We start from the raw sequence: 24,024 nt of genomic DNA, 5'->3' as shown, positions 1-24,024 counted from the left end.
AATTATAATATTTACCTAAGGATTTGAAAACTTTGAAGTCTCAGACTGAAAGGTATGCATAATTCTTGGGGTTTAAGCAGTTACAATTTTTTCTTTCTTATTTTTTAGGATACCCAATGTAAAGTAACCTACGCACAATTTAGCTGCTCACAATCCCAGTACCAAAAGATAGGGCCTGAACAAGGAAATATGAGTTGCTGTTAGTGTAGATGATCATTAAAAGTCTTTCATCCTAACAAGCAGCAGCATAAATATATTATTTACTTAATTTTAAAATACTGATGTGTTGGTGAAGAAGTGTTTGAAATGTTGAGTAGACTGTTTTTATTATCTCCTGTCATTGTCAGTTGTTGACCTGAATAACACCTTCAAATACGTTGCAAAAATAATCACCATGTAGAGTATACCATGTAGATTACTTGAACAGAAGAATATTATTTGTTCAGGAACCCAAATATCAGAAGATATTGATGTAATAAAAAAAGGGAATTTCTGCTAAAATTGGTCAGATGCAGAAAAGCTTACAATGGAATGATATAATTAAGGTGTGGAAATCAATGCTGCTAGGTGTTAAGTTAGGTCTTTGTAATGTAAAATCAGGAAATTAAATTAATATGGCTGGACCTATGAATTATGGTGTTTAGCTACAGTAGTAAATGACAAAAAATATTATGCTCTCATTTCCATTTCTGAAAGTGCTCTTTGGTGGTGCTGCTTGTTCTTTGGGCGAGACTTGGCTGCTGGTTGTGCTCTGTGTCTGCCCTCTGTGGTGACAAATTAAGAGTCGACCAAGGACAAAGGTCTGTCCCTAGGCAACATTGTTATACTCACAACTACATTTTATAGACAAAAGCAATTGGTTTATTGGCTCCAAGACACCTTTGTCTGTTTGGACATAATTTTTGTAATTGAGATGTAATCTTTCACTTTAGAATGGTCTTGAGCACTATATGCCATTTGTGACACTTCATTTAAAAAATAAGGTAAAGTTTAGATAAACAAGGCTGCAGGCAGTGGCTGGAACATAGCACTGTGGATTTTGCATTAGAGAATTAATCCTTATAGCTGTTTTTTCTTTCAGGTTTGGTTTCACATTTAAGTACTCAGCTGTCAGATATTGATATGCACAATCCTGAGTAACTGTTTGTACTGTCCCTGTGTGACAGGGACTCCTGTTCTTTGCCAGCTCAACATCCTGCTGAAATGATTTTGAAAACTCTTGGAGGTTTTTAAAGTAATATGAAACTTCAGTCTTCTTCTTCAAGTACCCTATTTAGAAATTGTTACTGGGCTGCTGGAAACTAGAAATCTTGCAAATTGGAGTGGTTATTTATTTATTTCCAGAGGAGACTGTCCCTTTTTTCTGAGGACTGAGTAAACAAAGCAAATTTTCAGAGACATTTGTAGTTGTAATTGACAAAATCAGCTTTTGAGGTGGATGCTATCTAGAAATCCTATATAGAACAGTTTGGACATTATCGTACCCATGTTCTGGAAACTTAAGTAGCCACTATTCACCTGGGGAAAAAAGTCCCAGCAGTATTTGAGGTAGAGTTGATGTACTCATACACCAAACAAAGGTCTTCTGCTGTGGCCTCTGCTTCTGTAGAGGAAAAAAACACAAAAGTACAGAACATTTTTTGTAATGTTTCTGCTTCTATCTTCATCACTTCAGATGCTGTGATAATCCAGATGCAGAGAAAGGGAAGCAAGTTCAGACTGTTTTCAGGTATTTTATAAGCCCAAGATTTTCTGGCCAGCCATTGGCTTTTGCATATTCTGAACCAACTGTATTCACATTAATCACATGTTCTCTTGGTTTTTTGTTGTTTTTTTTTTAACAGCTTGAAAATTGGAGCTTTTAGGTTGGACTTGATGATCTCAGAGGTCTTTTTCAACCTAAGTGATTCTGTGATCTTTCTGATAACTGTGACATTCACTTCAGTTTCTATCTCTTCAAAAGTGTTGATATTGAGGCACAGCATTTGGGATTAATGATAGATGAAGTGTTTAAGTGTCTCTGAAAATGAAACTCACAGAAAACATCTAAAGTGATTTTTGGAAGTATGACCATTAGTCATGATGTTCTCATTCTCAAAGGTGTATATTTAGGAATTCCATTTGTAAAAAAAGGCTATTATCACAGCTTGAAATATTTGAACTACAAAGGATAATTGCTGGTGCGTCCAAAGTTTTAAGAGGATAATAAGTCTGTCCCTTTGATGGCAGCACATAAGCCATCCAAGATTAGTTGTAAAACAATTTATCAGCCTACTATCAATCTGTATTTCCAAAAATCCTCCTTGATGTGAGAGCAGCTAGATGCAGTACAGTGAGAGGAGTTGAAGTAACTTTGAGATTTATCCACTTTGACCTTAAATGTAGGCCATATATGCTAGATTCCTAAAAATAACTTTAATATCTGCATTAAACTAGTTGTCAGACTGTGTTGAAACATAGCAGGCTCACAGCCTGCTATGTTTCAACATGACTTGAATAAGCTTTTAGATGATGGCTTTAATCCCAGAGATTTTGAAGTAGCACCAGTGTGTCTTTTAAAATGCATGGGTATGAAGCAGCTGTTGGAAAGAGCATACCATGGATGAACAGACTTCTCTGTTACATATATGGCACTTGCTACCATTTTTCCTTGAAAATGCATTTCTGCAACGAGCTGGTACAAGAAATAATGGATTGATTACAAGGCATGGCTTAAATCAACCATGCAGTAAGGAGTGTGACTATCAACTAATCTATGGTCTAATGCCTGTAGATTAGCTTCTAAAAATCTTCAACATATGCTTATCACCTTCTCTTCAGTGTATAGTTTTTGCATGTGAGTAAGAGCCACACATACAGCTGGAGTGCAAAGTTGATACTGGTCTGGGGAAAGGAGTTCAGCTGGTGCCTACATGCTTTGTATCCCTTAGGCTGAGCCTGCAAGCAGGCAGTCTTGGGTCCACATTCCCAATGAGACACAAAAGAAATCATGGTATTAATAAATTCAGAGTCAAATTTGTCAGAAAATAAAATATAGGAACATGAATGTACGAGTAGGTTTGGACCTGCTTGGTTTCCATTTTTCTTCACTCTCTGTCTCTTGTTATGAGCAGACCTCACACACAGGATGAAAAGCTTTCATTTATTATTAGAGTCTTTAGATTTATGTGTATTAATAAAAAGGGGCTCTTGACTGAAAAACTCAGTAGAGAATAAAGTACTGCTGTTACTCCTAGAGTGAGTCAGAGGAGTGACAAGTGCCTGCTGCTTTTGGGGGGGAAAAAAACATTTCTAGAGAGACATCATTATCTTGGATAAACAGCAGATCATCAAGTGCTATCAGCAGTTTCTGGCTTTCTCTAGGTGCTGGTGGTTGCCCACACAAGGAGAAGGCATTATCATGCCTAGAAGGAGAATTCCATAATCACAGAATCACATAAGGAACAAGGTTGGAAAAGAACTTTGAGATCATCAAGTCCAACTTATGGCCTAACACCTCCTCATCAGCTAAATCATAGCACTGAGTGCCATGTCCAGTCTTTTTTTAAACACCTCCAGGGATGGGTGACTCCACTACCTTCCTGGGCAGATAATTCCAGTATCCAAGAACATTTTCAGTGAAGAATTTTTTCTAAGCTTCCCCTGGAACAGCTTAAGACTATGTCCTCTCATTCTATCTGTGGTTGCCTGGGAGAAGAGACCAACCCCCACCTGACTACACCCACTTTTCAGGCAGCTGTAAAGAGTGATTAGGTCACCTCCTTTTCTCCAGGCTAAACAACCCCAGCTCCCTCAGTCATTCCTCACAGAGCTTGTGTTCCAAGCCCCTCACCAGCCTTGTTGCCTTCTCTGGATGTGTCCAAGTGTCTCAATGTCCTTCCTGAACTGAGGGGCCAGAATTGGACACAGCACTTCAGGTGTGATCATTCATTCCCATTCAATATTCATCTTGGGTATTGCAATCCCTGAGCTATCATGGGTCCAGTGTGTTCAAAAGTGTTTGAGACCTGACTGGGTGGCTGATTGAGCCCTTTGAACTATTGCAGGCTAGAGCTCCTGCTGGCTCACCCTAACTCAGGGCTAGGCACATCTTTGTGCTGAGTGACCCTTGCACCTTTGGTCTGACCTTCTTCAGCAAGTATACTGAGTTGGTGAATGGCTGGGGCACAAGCTGGGAGATCTGCAGACAGTCTAAATAAGTGTGTGCTTTCTCCCTACCCCTCCTTCCTTTCATATCCATGTATGTGAGGGTGTTCTCTTTCTGCTGCTAGGGACGATGAGCAGGTCACATCTCATGCTATAGGTGTTTCAAAGCCATATGCATGTGCTGGTTCCTCAGCTGAGTCAGCCAGACTTGAAAACAGCTCACAGCTCTAGTCATTCCCTTATTAGAAGCAAAGACTTGGGCTTTGTGTCCTCTGCACAGCATCAAATTTTCTCAGAACATGTAGGATTTGCCTCTTGTCTCTTCTCTGACAAATGATGCTGAAATTTCCTAATGAGAACAAAATTGTTGGAGAGATCAGGTTAAGGAGGAGAATTAGATCAATACTTCAGTCTTCTAAGTAATCTTTCCTTAGGACCCAGTCTTTAAATAACCTTTCATATCTTTCCCTCATCTTAGAGAAATGTGTTCCAGTTTTCAGTCTTGCAGCAAAAAACCACTTTGCTTTCATGCTGTGTATTGAAGGATTGCTTCAGTAGCATGAGTCCCTGTTGCCCAAAGGAAGGCCCTGGTTCTGTTTCTAAACTTCACAAATTAGGCGGAGTAGTGTAGGAGAGAGGAGGGGGAGTCTTCACAGGCAGACCTGTGAAGCTGGTTAGGAGCCTTGTACTCAAAATCAGTGACTTGAATGCTGAAATCTAAAAAATTCACACTTATTTTTGACATAAATTCTTGGATCCAGTCCACTTTTTGAAAAGCTTGATTCTGCTTCTAATTCCAAGATAAAGCATTTAAGAAATAAGGTAGGTATCAACATGTATTCCCTGGATAATCTCAAAGTGGAGTAATAAAAAAACGCAGGAAAGAATAAAATTTAGTTCAGTTGAAATCAATATTTTGTGTGCCAGCAGGTTCAAATGTGCCTGCACTAGAATCATTATAGTTCTTATTTGTTTGTTTTTTCCTTTTGTATTGCCATGAGTTAACTGTGAAGTTGGCAGTGGAAAGTTTTAAAGTAAATGACTCTCATCTTAATTTGATTTTTTGATATATTGTCTTCCCACTGAGCCATTGTGAAACTTCAGGTATTTTAGGAAACATGGTTGATTAGTTCTGTAACTTTTGATCCATCATTTGTATATTTTTTAAAACCATTCATGCAGAAAGCAAATCATGCAGGCAAGTTTTTCCTGTTTTATCAACTCTAGTTTAAAACAGCAACAAAAATTAAATCATGAAGCTTTGTTAATGCAAAACAGAGATCCTTGTTTCTGCTAGGTTAGACTTGCAACCACTCAGCAGTATTTGAAAATCAGGCACTTGAAAGTATGAAGTAAATTAACCATGAAACAAGGAAAGCTATGGCTTGGTTAATAATTCAACAACATAGTTTTGTTAGTTATCATTTAACAGCTTGGAGAACAATGGTGTATGAGAAAGAAACATCAAAACAGCCAATTTTGTGAGAAAATTCCAGATTGGTATATAACAGCCTGTTACATCATCTTTGTAAAATGAAACCAAGGGGTTTGCTAACTGTGCCAATAATTCCTGTTTCTGCTTACGGAGAATAAGTAGGGACATATTTATTGTTTTTAAACAATAAATGAAACAAGTGTATTCAAATATATTTGATTACTTTTTATTTTTTTGCAAAGGAGTAGCTAGATATGTGTGGTAAGACTTAATGAGACACAGTATCACAGGGAATTTCTTCCATGGCTTCACAGTCTTGTTGACCTGAACATTTGACCATGACCAAGAAGGGTATTAAAAACCCACTTATATTTCATTTGATAATTTGAATAATGGAGTTACCTCGTGGGCATCCTCTTCATGACAATGAACTACTCAGTGCTGCCCAAGGCAGGCATGCAGCAGGTACTAGGAACACACTGGAACAGCAGGAAGATGGATCAAGCAGTTAGCCAAAGCCAGTGAGCAAATCTACAAATAAAGAAAAAGCCTTACTGTGAGAGCTCTCTGGCTAGGGATCAGTGCTGCTTTGCACACTGAGCTACTCTGACCAGTTTGAAATTAGTTCTTGACATCCACATCCACTGTAACTACAAAACGAAAACTGGTTCTTTTCAAAACATGCTTGCTCTGTGCGACCCAATCATCTTGTGCATGGAGCTCCTGTGATAAAGAGGTCAATTACACCAGGTGTCTGTCACCTGCCTTCAATCAGGCCAGCACAGTGTGGGAAATTACCCTTTGAGACAATTTTGAAGGGATAGGGGATGATCTCTTGAGTTTTTGATGAGATGTTTACAAAGCTCTTTGAGTATTTGTAAACTATTCATGTATTTCCCAGACAATCTTCCCTGACACATAAACCATCTATTTGTTTTCACAGTCATGTGAGCCTCAGAAAAGACAAAATGGATAAAAAAAAAAAAAAAGTATCTCTAATGGATTTTATTTGGGCTCAATTTGGCAGGAGTAAATCATAATCTATGAAATATTTAAGTCATTTGCTACCAGATAATGGTATTACACTGCAGTAAACAAAATTAAAATAGGTCTGATAGTTTATATGCTGGTAAAAGTAGTGATCTTAATTTGTTTCTCGAGGGTTCTTTGTGGACCTGGATTAACTTCCCAAAGAAAATTTAGAGGAACTGGCAGAGTAGCTGTTGGTCAAGTGTATCGAATTGACCAAACTTCTGAATGTAAACCAATAAGGAACTATAACTACTTGCTGCCCATTTGGTAAGGATGCTGGAGCCTAATGCTAAGCATTATCTTAATATTGTTTAGAGTGCTGGAACAATTTGATGACCTTTGGGCTTTGACTCCTGGTCTTGACTCCAACTATCAAATTCTTTTTTAATGTCAGCATCATACACTGTACATTCCCCATAAATTCTTACTATAAATGCCTTTTAATTTTTTTTTTTATTAATTCTTGTCTGAATTAGGCTGAGTTCTCTTGTAATCATTGTTTACATCAGTGCAAATGAACACATCTTGTGTTTTATATGGACATGGAACATGCTTACATGGGGTTAAAGGGGAGGTACTACAGTTATTTCTTATTTTTTTTTGTTGGAATTACACATTTAGCTCATTGATTACATTTAAGTAGTTAGGAAGCTCATGCTTTAACCAAAGAAGTTTTGGCAACAGATAGATTGGCTAGAGAAAAAAAAAGTGTGTTTTGTAAGTAATATGAAGTCAAGCCCATATCTTCTTAAATGTTTCTATAATTTTTCTTCTTGGTACAAAATAGTACACTTGCTGGGATTTTCACTTTCCTGTGAAAATAGGAAAGCTAACTCTAGATTGTCAGAACAAAATGGTAATCAATGTAACTACCTCAATGGAAATAGCCCTCCTTAGGTTTAATTTTGTGTACTTTACGGATTAGAGAATTCTGATTTTCCACTTGGCATCTCTATCTTTCTTAATATCCAAATCAATCTCAAAGGTCAAATCAAGCCTTTACTGATACCTCTCCTATTCCATTGTTACCTTTGTACCTGTTACCCATTTACCACTTGGTACAAGTCAGAAATGTAGTAACCAAAGTTACAGATGCATATAGAGACCAAGAATATAAAAGGCAAAATATGTGACAGTTTCACATGAATGTGATTTTCTCCTCCATACATAGGAGGACAGGAGACACTAATTAAAAAATCAGCTTGGTTCAGACTGAGATGATGTTGGAACATGGGGGGTTTTATGAGGCAGAATACATGGGTAAAGGAGACATCTTTAATTTGAGCTGCTGTGATATTGCTGAAATAAGCAGACAAACTTTTAAACACTTTTAACTGTGGCTGAAGGTTGAACATACAGGTTTCTTGTCTGGATGCTGAAGAAAGTAACTACAGTATTAATATTGCTGTGTAAAAGAGTTTTGCCAGCAAACAAAGAACTGTAGGACAAAAATAGCAAGTAATGATTTTTATACAACTCTATAGCAGACCCGAGTGACTAGTGCTCTATTCTAATAGTTTTTCAGACAACCATCTGCTGCCAGAATCAATGAGGTAAATAAGGCCTAAGTGACCATCTTGCTCCAAAGTGTGTGTGTGTGTGTGTATGAACACGTGCACACACTGGTCATATTTGATATATAATGTCTTCACAGTCAGTGTTACTCTATTGGATGTATGTGCTTGCAGTGAAAAGGTCATTGATACCCTGAAATTGTCTGAGATGTGGATAAAAAAAGGCTTCACTTAACTGATGCTTCCCTTTTTCTGAACAAAACCTGAACTGCAGATGCCTCAGAGGGTGGATCAGCACAGCCATCGTGCATTAGCTCGCAACAGTGAAGTGGGAAGTGACAACTGACTGCGACTCATGGAAGGAATATATTTGTAAACTGTGGGGTTTTAAAACTAAATTAAGTTGATATTTGAACAGAACTCGACAATACCCTTGGTTATGTGAAAGAGCCATGGGACCTTTGACCAGAACAAGAAAATAGCTGTAAAAAAAACCTCTAAATGATAGCTGTGCAGTACTGTATAATATAGCTGCACTAGAAGAGTTGGCTGGAAACAGATCAGAGGTGGGGGAAGAAAAGCACTTCTGCAAAATTCAGCACCATGTGTGGAGAAGGATTGTTAGCTAAATGGCAGTTAAATAAAGCAACAGGCATTAGACTTGAACTCCTGAGAGAAAACTACAGAACAGTTGCAGCACCGTTACTTTTACTCAGCTCAATATAGCATGAAGATTTTAGATCAGGAAATTCTAGTTAGCAAGTAAATTATTCATCTCACTAATACCTCTTGGAGAAAGATGGGATCAGTGGTTGAATTCTTCACTCAACATGTATATGAGCATGCATGTGATAAAAGCTGAATTACTAGGAAATAAATCCAAAAAGGCTGCTCTTTTACCCATTTTATGTTAAGCATAAGAAGGTTCTTTTTGGAAGTAGAGAAGGGAATATAGGGAATTTCAGTTCAAGTTCTAAACCAGTGGCATTTTGTAATGGAAAAAGGTAAAATCCTGAAATATGTCTGACAATGGGTTGCCTCAACAAAGCAATAGGAGATATTTGCATTTACCTTTTGATTTTTAGAGGACTTCATTTCTCTGTCAGTTTTTATTGGTTTTTTTGTTTTTTTTTTTTTTCACATAGAATTCCTTCTGAAAGGCTTAATATTCATTTTTTGTGCAGCTGACTCATAGCTCAGTTCTGGCACAAAGAGAAATGCTCTGTTTTGAGTACTAAGGTGATGCATCACTCTTACCCTGTGCACAGAGCACACTGCATGTTAATTAAAACAAATGATCTTATTTATTCTGCATTCACAAAACAAAAAAAGGTGTGGGGGGGAAGTGGGGAAGAGAAATGGACTAAACCAAAAAATCTGCTAGCAGAATAATGATTTTCAGCCACTCCCAAATGGGAAACTTGGCACGCTAGTTCTCTGCTTAAAATGTGCTATGACTTTGGTGCTGAGAATCTTGCCCAAACTCCATTTTTCACAAATATTAAGTAATTTAAAAATGTATTTTAAGAATATGGGTGCCTTGCATTTTGTTGTGATTATGTGTGAAACCTGGTGGTGATGGGTGGCTTTAATGGGTTTTCCTGTAGTGAGGGGGCAGACGATCAGAATCCAAGGAAAAGTTCATCACAGCAGCCTGTGGACAAGTCAAAGTTTGTGAGTTAAGTATAGCCCTGCATAGCCTTACTGCTTTTTACTTTTTTTTACATGGGCAGTAAACATATTTCTGTCACTATTTTGCTGATATAGGGTCCCCCTGAATAGCTCTGCAGGTGCAAACAAACTGGTACTTATGTTCATTTTACATTCTTCAGGAGTGTAAATTAGGAACAGCTCCAGCTCAGGCCAAAGACAGCAACTAGTGTTAGGAGTTGGAGAAGACCTAGGCCTTTAAGAAGGGCATCACTCATGAAGGCCTGAAAACCCAGTATATTGGCAGCAGATGGAGATAAAACAATTCTTGCCAATTACTTGTGCTACACCATGCTGGGAGAGATGCTGTTATGTGAGTGTCTCAAACTGGGGAGGGGGTCACATGAATAAGAACAGATTTGTCCATGATGCTTTCAGCTTCTTGAAACAATGGACTTGATTTAAGATTGCTCTAGCAATTCCCTCCTTCCTCCTTTTTCCTTTTTGTGCCAAGCATCATTAGCTCTGTGGTTTTGTTTAATTTGGTTTTAGTGCTTATATAGAACCAGAAACATTTTCAGACTCTTCATGAAAAATGTGCAAGTAGAAACGCAGAGAAACTCTTTTAGTCAGTGCAGCATTGCCACAACTTGCCAAGAATAGTGATGTCTTGTGGAAAAGTTTAAGTCTCTTAATTGACCCTGGTTTGAGCTAAGGTTTGAACTCTATGACCTCCAGAGGTCCCTTGCAATATGAATTTTCAATGTTTTTATGGTTTTAGCAGTTCATCAAACAGGCCAGGGATGTTTGACTGGTTTGAGATGCAGGGTGTTAACTAGTTGGGTCAGAATGTTCTGATCTGTCCCTTAGATACAGTCTGTGCCATGGGGTTCCAGGCTGGGTTTGGTTGTCCCAAAGTCCTGGAATTATGTGGAGCTGGAGTAATTGTGTGGCTAATTATGCTTTCCAATACCTGCAGGTTGCCCTTAGTGCACAAAGTTCCGTAAAAAAGTGCTGCCATTCAGGATCTTTTCTCCTCAGTGATGCCTCTTATATACATTTGGAAGGACCTGATCTGCTTTGATATCTTCAATGTTTGGCCTGAATTCAGTGTTGTGGCCACATTTTTATTATTTGACTGCAGATGAGCAAGAGAAAGTAGTTTCTTTTCTCTGGTTATTTCCTTGTGTTTCTAACCTTCTTGTTCCTCTGAAATTCATTATTATTTTATTAAAGTGAGCTGACAGGAAGGATATGCTGAAATAACATTTGAGATAGGAACACTACAAATATTCCATCTATAATTTACTGGAATATTTTCTAAGCTGCTCATTATTGAGTAATGCAAAACTTGTGTTCAAGCAAAATATGTGCATTCTCAGTGAGGGCCTTCTGAATGGTTTTTATCAAGATCCGAATATTTTATAGGAGATTTAAGCTGTGTGGCCAAGAATTGACTAATGAACAGTAAATCCATTATAGTTTTCCAGAATTTAAGTTAGGTTTTTACATATTACCCCTTTCTTATAGATGGTGAATGCAAGAACAAAAATAGACTTTTTTTTTCCTTTTAAACATAAAGGTCAGGGAAAGTTGGTGTTCTAATTCTTAAGTGTGAGTTAGCTATATAAAAAACACAGTAGTGTTATGTACTTTATTCACATTGATATGCTTCTAATTGAGTTTGGCATAGCAATGAAGTTGATCCTTTAATTTTAGTGATTTCAGTATGGCTCTCAAAAGAAACCTATTTTACAAAGTCATGCTATCTTAGTCTCTCCTCTTCCTGGTAACTTTAAAATGTTTTGACCAGTTTTTTAAATTTAGGTGATTCATGACATTTTATAATGTGAAACTGGGTGGGAAGAAAAAAACCATTAAATATGTTAATCTGAAAAGCATACACTGCATAATTAGCTCACAAGATTAGACAACCAAAGGTTTAATGGAGCTGAACATATTGAAACATGGCTTGATAGAAAACTGAGCTCTCTTACTTAGGCTGGAGATTAGAATGAAATTTCTGGAGCAAAAAGATGTAAAGCTTTTAGTGAGAGAAACTGTAAAAATAAGTATGTGTAAGTGAAACTATGGCGGAATTGATTGGTAGTATTCAATGACTGTAGACTGTACCTACTAATCTACATTTTATTCCCTTTCTGATTTGATTTGTTTGAAACTTGCTGGTGCTATAACTCAGTGAGATTGCAGTGTGTGTCTATCAAGCCTGGGTAAATGTCTTCTGTAGATTATGGAAGCATTTGCATATTATCAAATCAGGGTGGTCTGTCACAGGGTAATTTATGTAAAATACATTCAGCCATAGAGAAAGGTTGGGGTTAGGGGAGACTTCTGAAGGTCATCTGATCCAAACCCTCCACTCAAGCAGGGCTGCCTAAAACACAGAACCACAGAACCATTTCCACATCTTCTGCAAGATTTAGATCTATTCAATTTTATACGCATTATATTTATAATTTATAAACTAATATATTTTATACATATATATATACAAATGCAATATTAATACGTACATTAAAAACATAATAAAGTCACAATTTTTGACTGGATGCATTACTTCAGGGAAAGTTGTTGGTAAATATGGAAAACTACTTCAAGAAAATGCTAATTGCATATTGTTGTTGCAAGTAAACAACCTTCTAGGGCCTTCAGACCTTTTAATGAAATATTATAATCACTATTTTTGTCTCTTTTCCTATTTTCCCTTCATAAATACAGCTAAGATATCATATAAAATTGCAGGGATCTCTTTCATTTAAAAATAACAGCTTTCAGAAAAAGAGTATTTTTGGGCACAAAGAATTGTGAAACATAATTTTTTATAATGCATTTGTTAGTAGCAATTTTAATGCAATGAGCTGTGGGTGGTAACTTAGACTTCTTGTTTCTACTGAATACAAAAATAGAAAAGAATGTATACAAAAATGATGTTTCACAGCTGACTGAAGAAAAAGTACACAGAAAACAAAAGATGACCATAAAATTGCTTTTAAGGATCTTCTGTGTTGCCAGCTTCCAAGTCCAGTTTTCTTCTCTAGCAGGCTCCATAAATCTTTTCTGTAGCTATTTTGTTTCGTCTATGAAATAATAAAGTTAAGGAGAAAGTATTAGCAAATGGGCTAACTGTAGCCCTGACACACTTTTTTTTCAGACTGAAATTTCTCTAAAAGACATTTCAATTTAAATCTAGAGAACATTCAAATTTTTTTAAAATCAACAATTCTCTTACCACCCTCTAAAACATTTTTTTTTTTTTTTTTTAACCAGGAGGATTGTAGGATTTAGCACACCTTTGTGTTTAGTAGTAGAGAACTGGAGTATTGGTTATCAGTTGCACCACAGCTTGGCTTTCACAGAGTACCTGAAGGTGATTGCTCTCTTCCGAAAATATTTCTTAATTGCATTTATTGGGTTTATTTTTGTAATAGCAAAGTATGAAATTCTTCATCTACATTTTCCGGTTTTGTAAAATGGAAATTTCTTTTCCTGAGACTGAAATATATATATGTTTTTATGCCTATAACTCGTATGATATCTTGCAGGTTTTTGTAATAAACATTTTATGGATGGCTACAAGAGGCTGTAGAGCACATCTCTTAAAAAGGACTTAAATGATACTTGTAATTTTGCAGCCTGTTTTTTTACCAAATATCATGATCTGCAGGATGAAGAAATTGAAACCTTGCCTAAGTTAGGAGGGTTTGTTTATCTTAGTAATCAATCCTCTGATCTCCTTGCCCTTTACTTCACTTTTCCTAGTTCTTCTATCTTGATAAAAGTCACATTAATCACTGAAAAAAACAGCTGGTTTTGCATTTCATAGGTGCAGAAACAAAGCTGAAAAAAATATTTTATCCATCAATGTTTTGAAGTATTTTGCAACACCCACATTTGCCGTAGTTGTACATAGGACTACTATAGCATTGCAAACCTTGAATTATTTTCTCCATTCAGAGTATCACACACTGGTATTATATTAGAATCAGGAAATTGCTATTGCTTAGTGCAGAAGTTTCTCTTGATTTCAATCATAAACTAATAATGATGAAAGTGTACTCTGAAGAGCATGGTCACTGAGAGCTAGTGTTAGAACTAGTCAGAATGAAGCATTCCTGGATTTGTAGAGCTGTACTACTGTACTGGAATTTGTTTCATCTCATAGGTTTCTTACCTATAATTAGAGATTGGATAGTAACTGTTTATGCAGTTTGTAGTTTGGTAAGGAAGAACTTAATTAAATGCATCAGACTGTCTTTTAACTACTTGGGTAGAAATAAGAAACAAGCTTATTTATTATTATAATAACTATATATTTATTTTCATTATTATTTATATTATAATTGTTTATATTATATTATATTATAGTATAGTATAGTATATTATAGTATATTATAGTATATTATAGTATAGAATATTATAGTATAGTATGTTATAGTATATTATAGTATAGTATATTATAGTATATTATATTATAGTATATTATATGATATTATAGTATAGTATATTATAGTATATTATAGTATATTTTATGTTATATATTCTATATAATATATTTATATTATTGTTTCTATTAAATATATATTTATTTCTATCAAGCAAGTGACATAGAACCATAGATATTTGAACTTTTCTAATGGCTGAATTCACTCCAGTGTCCCTGATTTTTCCTGGAAGCTTATGTACCTTCACAGCAGCTTCTTCTGAAGAATTAACTTTTGCCTTTGGGCCAGAAAAAAATTAATTTATTCCTATGTTTCCATGTCCTAGCTGCGGTGTCCCATAAGGATGATAAGATGCCTGTGGTTGTTACACTGTGTATGAACTGATGGGCTTTTGGAACAGCTTTCATATATTGCAAGTATTCCTGATTAGTTTCTAACAAACTCCAGGAATTTTTTATTTGCAGTCAACTTTCACAGTGTCATCAGGGATCAAAAGCTTAAGTAGACACTGATGAACTGATTATGTCTACAAAGTCAGCATGACTGATGTTGCAACTTGCAGTTTGAGTTTCTTTATGTTAACCTCCTAAAAACCAGATTGGATCCTCAAACTTCTAATTGTAGGAGTGACAGCACAGCTATGTAAATCGCCTGCAGTTTCACTAAGAGGTGTTGAATGTTACCTTAAATGAACTCCATGATAGACCTATAATGTGAAAACTATGGTGGCCACATGATTTTTCAGTATTAAATTAACTGAAGCTAAAATTAGGCAAGTGTGAAACAGGACTGAGGGAACACTAGTTTCGATAGTGATTGGTCACAGGCAAAATTCAGCTTTGTCTTTTTATGGAAATACATTTTAATGTAAATGATGTATTTAGATTTTTAATTTGTGATGGAGTGAAATCTGTGTGTTTAATTTGAGTCCAAAATCTAAATGTGTCAGAAAAACACCCCAAACCAGAACTCAAAAGAAATAGAACTCTATCTTCCAAGTCACAAGAATTATCACTATTTATATGCATATACATGTGCTGCTCAGAATTGTAATGTCTTTTGCCACAGCTTATTTCTCCCCCAAATCCGTCTGCTCCCAGTGTGGTGGATTAACCCTGACTAACAGCCCAACTTCAAACCAGCTGCCCATCCCTCCCCTCGGCTTCCCCTGACCTTAGCAGGATGCAGCAGAGAAAATAGGATGAGAAAGCTCAGAGAGATTGCTCACCAGTCATTAATTTTGCCAAAAGAGACTCATATTGGGGAAAATAATATGTTGCCCTGTAAAAGAGATTAAGGTAGTGAGAAACAAAAAAGTGGGTGCTAAAGTATCCCCTTTCCTTCTGCCTTTTCCAGTCTCATCTTCTCTCTACTTTCAACTCCTCTACACCCAGGTCTGTTGTTTAGCAGGGAAAAAGGTGGGGTCAGTTCATAATTGTTTTTCTCTGCTGCTCCTTCCTCTTCCCGTTTTCCCTTTGCTGTGGTGTGGGATCTGAACAGGCTTCTGAACTCTGCTCCAGTGCCTGGAGCTGCTGCTTCTGCTCTTCTGGGAAGTCTTCTCCCTTCCCCATTGCTCTACATCCTGTGCATCCACAAGTGACAGACTATTTGTTTTAAAAAACCCTTTATAAGTCCTTTACCAAATGGGGAAAAATGGTTTATTCAGTATATTTTGAGAATTGTTATCATGTACCAGTTCAAGTATCAATCTTGTGTTTTGCTCAAGTTTCACATTTTATCATGTTAGTGTAACCTTCTACAGTGGTAAATTTGGGATCATGTAAACTGCTGATCGTCCAAAAAACAAGCCACATAAATTAATATATCAGTTAAAGACTCAGTTGTTTCACAAAGCTTGAACACCAACTGAATTCTTCCTAGTAGAGGTTTGCAGTGACAAATATTAATCATAAGAATCAGTCATATAACTTGTGGGTCAAAGATTTCTCTTAGTGACTCTGAAATTGAACTGTCTAGACCTCAGGACAAAGAGTGTAACAGCTGCTTTGTAAAATCAGAACTTCATCTTTTCAGTAATATCAATATATCTTAATATTCATGTTATAACCCTTAACATCTTTAAAAAAAAAAAAAATGGATAAAGCTTGATGCTGTCTTGAGCCAAGTTTTAATGTGTTTCTGTCCCATTCAGAGCCAGAATACAAGATTTTCACTATTGATAGAAAGTTCTGTAATTTGGTAATCTAAATAAGCTAACATTTTAGGGGGAACACAACCCCTTTTGTTGATGGTGATTGTTCTGAAGGACTTCTAAAGGGCAGAAAGTGTTTGAATAGCCCCTGAAAGACACAAATTAATGTGCTGAGAATAGATTAGACAACTAAAGATGTGATAAAAAGAGAATTAATCACTAGGGCGTCTGTCTACTGATACACAGATAGAGACGTGATCATTGCCAGTTCTAGTCAAATACATTATCTCACAGACATACAGAACTCTCTCTGCAAGGTAATGCCACATGCTAAGGACTTCCTGCAAAGATGTTTAAATTGTAAAAATCATTAAGCTTACAGTTTCTTTGACATCCTCAGCTGCATTTGGCAGCTTCATTAATTGTTCAAGGTGAGGAAGAGGGATGCATGGATGCCCTCCTAGGCTTCAGTGCCATAGATAGAGGTTTTACAGACCCCAAATACAGAGGGAATTTCTTTGGAAGGTTATACTGCTGCTGATGGGCAAGGAACACAAATTTCTATTGCAGTGCAGGTAAGGGGATGATTTCCCACTTAGGGTTCTTTGAATTACATAAGTGGTAAAGAAAAGGAAAATTGAATACATTGTGCTGATCTACGAATGCAAAATTTTCTAGGGAACTTTTAATTCAAGGATCAGAATTGCTTTAGGGACTACCCACTGAAAGATGAAAAAATACCCTGCTATAGCTGGCCTAGGAACTCAGGCTGAAAGCTGCATTCACATCTTGTACCCTTCCCTCAAACAGGTGTGACATGGAGCTAGAAGGAAGGGGCCTTTAGCTGTGCAGGACAAAGGGCATCTCCAGAGTGCCTGGTGCTGAGATGGAGGACCTGATTATTTATCCACACTGAAGAGATGGGTTGATTGGCAGAAAAACAAATTTATATTAGAAATTTTTGGGGGGTTTTAAATATTTTAAATCAGTAATTTATTTTTTTTTTTTCACAGATGGATCTTGACTCCTTTCACCAAACCACTTTGCCAGGGAAAGACTCTGCAAATGTAACTTTTGTGTTAATATTAAAGGCACTTCCAAAGTACAACAGGAGAAATCATTCTCTATGAACCACCATCAAAATTGTTAGAATTGGCTATATAACTCTGTAAGTTGGTAGACTACTGCTGAAAATACTGAATTTCTTTTGTTGTACAGTCTTATCAACAACAGTCAGATAAATAGATTATGTGGAAGTTCTTCATCTTTGATTTTTAGTGCCAGAACATAAAGATAAGACCACCCACAAACTTGTTGCTTACATCTCAATTTGTCATCCTTTTGCTCCTGTATCTTACTGTATTTTTAATGTCTTGAAAAGATAATTATTCTTCATAAATCCTTTCAGTAACTGAGAGTTAAATGCCCATGAAAATGAAGGCTTGTCACTGTACTTATCAAGTAGAAACTAGTGACATTGGGAGGAAAGAAAAAAACTAAAATTTTCATGAAAATTTTTAGAGAGTTTAACATTTTTTTCTGTCTCAGAGATTTCTGTGATAAGTATTTTTCCACATGAGTCGACAAAGGATGTTCTATTTTGCCGATTACTGTATTCTTATTCTGTGGACCATAATGTCAAATAGCTGTAATAGAGAGTGCAGCATTAACTATTTGAGTCCTTCTGGTCCTATGAAGTTAGTTTTTGTATAGCTTCATACTATTATTTGTTTGGATGGATATAGAGTTAATTGTTATTATAAAAGCCTCATATGAAGTAGGAGATTGCAGTGACTGGGACAACCCTCCCAAAACTGCAAAGAAATTGTGGCACCATTTTTCATTGCAGTAGCAAAAAATATAGTTGATCTCATCTCTACAAAATCTTTGGAAAATGTTTTATCAATATTGTGTCTAAAACAGGAAAATATATTTTCTCCAGAAACCTCCATTTTGTACTCCACTTCTCTATATAGGTAGGATCAATTTGGGTCATGTATCACATACCTAGCATGGGAGAGAAGACTTTTTTTAACATAAGAAAAATATCTGGGTCCATAAAATTTTAAATTATGTAAATTGCAGTCAGTCTGTATTGTATATTAAATTTGTTATTCTAGCATACATTTGACTTGAGAACTGGTAGAGACAGTTTTGCTTTTCTGGACAGCAGGAAAGTCTATTTTTCCCTTCACATCTAAACAACTTGAATATTTCATGTCTTTTAGCAATTGATAAGATACATTTGTGGACAGGTATGTTTTATTTGCTTTCAGTGCTTGTGTCTTAAAATATGTAAGTACTTGTTTCTCATTCACTATAATAGAGAAGGGGAACCTGTCCACAAATGCACTTCCCAACTAGCCTTGTTTAACTTTCCCCTGTGTAGGAAAAATAATCAGGGCTTCTGTGCTGGTTCTGCATGGATTAACATTCGGGGAAGAAGTAAAAAACCACCAATGGAAGTGATTTCTCTCAGAGAAACTGCTGGCAGCTTCCTGTGTGCCTAGGAAAAACCAATATCTGGCTAGTTCTGAGACAGACAGCTGATTGAACCATTTAGAAGTTGGATCCACCTTTTGTGGGAGCCTCATTTTAGAGAACAGCAAGCATGGGAAAGCTCTCTTTTTGCTTCCAGCCTCAGAAGGTGTCAGAGGTCTGGTGAGGCCAGCCCTGTGCCCCCACAGCCTGTGCAGCCGGGAGGGGGCCAGGACGGACCCCAGAGCTCCCAGGTTGGGGATGGAGGCTGCAGGAAAGGCCCCAGGCTGGGCCAGGACACGGCTGCTGACATCTTGCTGACACTAAACCCCCCCAGCCTGTGCTGAGCCAGGGTGTGCCAGGCTCCAGGCTGAGCCAGGCCTGTCTGCCTCCCCCAGCAGCTGCCAGGCAGAGGGGCCCAGCACAGCCTGATATCCGTCATCATGACTGCCACAGCCACTGCCCATGGCCGTCTGCAGGCCTGGCAGAATGCTTTCACCACACAGATGAGACCTGCAGACTTGATCCTCTCTTCAGGGAGAGAAAAAGTGACGACACATAGAAAGACAATATGAAGACACCAAGGTCAATAAAGAAAAAGTCAAGCCTCAGATGGAAGGAGAATGAGAAGATGCACTAATAGGGCTGAAAGATCTTTTGATAAGGCCGTGGAGATGGACAATGATACACTGAAATATCCCCTTTAATTCATGAGAAGGTATGAGGGGGTAAAGTATTTAAGCCGTAGATCTGAGCAGAGGTATCCATTGATGAAGACAAGCAGATGTTGGAGTAGCTGTGATCCCATGAGAAGCTTGAACAGAGAGATGAAAGTTGATGAGGACCCTTTGCCCCCAGGGAGAGAAGAAGAAAACCTCTGTTCCCAGAGGTAAAGATGATGATAGAGACAGATGAAGAGAACCTTTACCTTTGAACAGCTCATCCTTAAAATAATACCCCATGAGTTCATGGCCCATGGACACACCCCTAGGATGGCTGTGAAAATGGGAGGAATTTCACAATGCAGAACTTTTCCTGGGCACCTGCTATTTGTGGAAATGAAAAGCCAGGAGAGAACTGTTTCTCATGGAGAAGTCTTCGTGGCATGGCAAGAGAAAGCTCCTCTCCCTACAAGAACTGCTGAAAGACTATTGCATAGTTGGTAATTGATTTGACATCCCAGATTTTGTCTCTATGTTGTCAGTTGGGAAAGGAAAGAAGCTAGGCAGAGGGAGGAAAAGTATTCTGGAGGTTTTATTCTGATTCTCCTTATTCTTTTAGTTCTATTAATGAAGTTTCTTTATACCTTTTAAGGTTTGAGCCTGTTTTGGCCTCCTCCTAATCCATGTCTCACAGCAAGAGAATGAATAAATACACTGGTGATTTTACACAGCACTAAACCCACCACATTACTTGGTGCATTGGCCAGAAAATTCGAATTGGTGAATCTAAACCACTACAGCTCCCCAGTGTGTAGAACTCAGCAACACTCTGTCTTTCAGGTTTTTGTATGCTGAATGCAGATACAGTACTTGTGAAGTTGCTCATAATACAAACAACAGCAATAATCTGCCTGTAGTCTAAGAAATTAGGAACAGGAGATAGCAAGATTTTTATATGGGTCTTTGAAAAAAAAATAGAAGATATGCCTTTAATATGAGGCGCATGATGCTTTAAGTTGAGGTATTTTTGCTGAAGGAAGTATGCACCCTGATTGTTCCATTGTGCTCAGGTTTTGTGGGATGCTATTGAAAATATGGTACCTGCCTGGCATTTGTAACTTTGTTTTTAATCATCTGCTATAAATTAATTTTTTATCTAGTTAGCTTTTAAGTGGATGTTTTATTTTGGTCTTAATTTTACTTTTAACAAGAGCTTTTTTAACTAGTAGTTTACTTGGGTAATTTAAGTATTTTAAATATATTGAATTTAATCATAAAGCCCTGTCGTGGTTTCAAACCAGTAACTAAAAATTACTTATTTCTTGCTGTGAGATATGGATTAGAATAAGAGCAAAACAGGCTTAAAATTTAAAAGGAATAAAGACAGTTTATTAACAAACTACAAGAATAAGAACACCAGAATAATTGCAGAATAATCTTTATATTGCAGCATAATCTGGCTGATGAAATGCCACAGTTGAAGATAATTCAAAAACAGATGCTATACAAGAAACCTGGACAAAATGCAAAAATGTCTTTGAAAACAGGGAGCCACCAGATTATTAACCAGTCATAGCACTACTTGAGTTTCTAGAAAGAATATTGTGGAAAATCACAAAACAAAATTTGGGCATTAGCTGGAGCCATTTTCAGGAGTTTGTGTTTGAGCAGCCCAGTCTGTTCACAGGATGACTAAAGAGCCTTGTGTGTAGAACAGTGGTAGATGTCTCTGAGTACAGAAAAATATTCCATTGAGTACAAACTGCTCTCAGAAGAAAGATTAAGAAGCACTGGATAGAGGAATAGTAACCCTGACCCTAATGTAAGCAGGCAGAGAGAAGCACTCTGTCCAGTCTCGTGGTATGAGTGATGCAGTGGGCCACAGTGACTTAGCCTTGTCTGCAGAAAGGAATTGCTGCCTACTCTGAAATCAGAATGATGTCAAGCATGAGGGATAGCAAGTGAAATAACCCTATTTTCCTCCTTTAAACCCAAATTTAAATCAGTTTCTAAGAGTTCCTCACTAATTTCTCAGTCCCCTAATATTTTAAATATAACTTTGCAGGTTCTGGTCTGACTTCTTTCCCAAAACTAGTAAATCAGCTGTGAAAGGCAGAGTCATGTGTCTTCATTTACACTCAAGTGTTCTCCTGACCATTTTTATTTGTTAGTTCCCGTCTATTTGTGCTAAGAAAGATAGCATATGTTTACTGTATCATACTCATTGTCCTCATTAATCACCATTTGTATTTAGAGACTGAGATTTCACATCAGGAGGCCTGAGATGCCCATCAGGAGGCCTGAGATGCCCATCAGGAGGCCTGTACGGAGAGAACATCTTCCCAATTTCACCAATGACAGGTGTGGTTTCAGATTAAAAACAATGATGAGTCACCCCTAGGTAGAGGCCCAATGATATCTTTGGCCCTGTCTGTGGCAAGAGGACTGTAGAGAATTAATCAGTGCGTTCATTAAAGATAGCTGCTGTTGTATGTATCCCGAGCAGAGCTTCTAACTGCTGAACTCTGCAGAAATTTGTGCAATTTTCAGAACACTAATAATTTCTTACTGTAAGAACCACTTCTATCAGATTGACCTTAGTGACCTTAGGAAGGAACCTGCCTCTGGAAATTGCTCCATGTGAATGAATCGTGGTTGCTCTGACAGTGTCTTTGGTTGACCCATGGGGCTCTCAGATTATCCAGGTCATGCTTGCCTGCCAGTTTATGTCAGGAATTTTTCTGGAGTGTCTTGTATCTAATGTACTGATGGGTTTTGTACATGGATGAGATCTCAGGTAGAAACAAGGACTTTTCTCCGTGCCATGATTTAAAGTGGGCTTATCTAATATGCTTTCCAATATGCCATAAAGATCATGTCAAATGCATAGCTGAAGTGTTTTAGCCATTTACAACCTTTGCTACTTACTGTTCATCTTCCTTAGAGATTGAAATTTCTGCTTTTCAACCAAGTTCTTACCTCATTGAACACAAGTGTGCCGACTTTAAACCCAAATGTAGAAAATAATTGCCCTGATTTTGCCAAGGTTTGCTCAGTACAAGGCAGGCTGCTGCTCATGTGTTTGTCCTGATTTAAGAACAATGAAAATCAGGCAGGAGTCCTGAAGTCAAAATTATTTGCCTGTATTATAAGTTTAGTAAGGGTTTCTTCTACATATAACTCTTGTAATACTTTTCTAATACCTTGGATTTTATTTACACAAAGGAATTAACAGAGCAAGACGTCTCAGGATAGTTCCTTTGTTGCAGAGGGTTGAAAGCATAAGTGTTTAAAGTACTGAAACATGGCTTTTTCTATAGAAATTTGTTTTGGCTGAAAGAGTAAGTAAAATTGAGTAAATAATTTTTTGAAAGCCTTTTGTATCAGGGTTGGTTCCAATTATACAAATCTCAGCAAATATATTCTGTAGTTGTTTCTGGCTTGAAAAGAATTATTTTTTTTCTTTTGTTCTTTGCAGTTCCACAGGTATGAGAACCAGATGCAAAGTTTTGGTATTGATTAAGTCACGCACTTTCTTTATGCAGAGGTAATTTATTACTGCTATTATTTGTTCTGAGACAGGTAGGGCAGAGTGTCCAAATTGCATGTTTTCTCTGCTGCAAAAATTCAGTGTTTATCATTTATCTACTTTCTATTTTCATATAGATGAAGGTGGTTCTATTTTTTTTTATGTGTTTGGGTCTAATTTTCTTGAATTACCCTTGTCTTCTAATTTCTTTATTCTGGAGGTTAGAAAATAAGTAAGAAATACTGTTTCTAGTTCTGTTTAGTGTACTTTTATTTGTACTTATGCTTTAATTTAAACGGATTTTGGAAGCTCAGAAAAGATACAAATTCTGTAAGCAATGATAATTCTTCCCAAAGAGGCTGCCTGGTGGTCATAAATCTCAAAGGAGGTGGCATTCTTATTATTCTATACTAGGAAGTGAAACAGCTCCAATTCTGGAATTTGTTCTTCTTAAAATGGGGAAAAAAAGTATCCTCTGTTAATATCTGACTTAGTAGCAGGTATTTAATTTTTTCTTTTTCCTGTTTCTGACTTTTCAGTCAGCTCTCGAAGCCAGACTAAGAAGTAACTTCTGAACATGTTCACTTACAGAAGAAATCCTAGGGCAGAGTTTAATAACACTTGTACTTAAAGTATTGAGAAATACAAGGGGGGAAAAGGCAAAAATATGAAAACAGGGGCTGTCAGTGAGTTTTACCTGAACGTATAAAACCTTGTGAAGAACAATAGGGTAATGAGATGTGAGGTATAACCTGAGGGGCTAGAAAGCAGAAGTCAGGTAAAAAAATTCTCCATATTCTTACTTTAAAGTATACTTTCTATATCTTTATTTTACCAAAAAGAACCCCAACAAATGCAACCACACAGTCTGTGTATTTTTATAGGGAAATGATCTTTCCTCCAAAACTGTTCATAAAATCTTTCATGAAAATGGAGCTTTTATTTGAAGGTCAATTTTTGCTA

Source organism: Poecile atricapillus, chromosome 1 (assembly GCF_030490865.1).
Source record: "Poecile atricapillus isolate bPoeAtr1 chromosome 1, bPoeAtr1.hap1, whole genome shotgun sequence".
Lineage (NCBI taxonomy): Eukaryota > Metazoa > Chordata > Aves > Passeriformes > Paridae > Poecile > Poecile atricapillus.
This window is presented reverse-complemented; position numbering follows the sequence as displayed.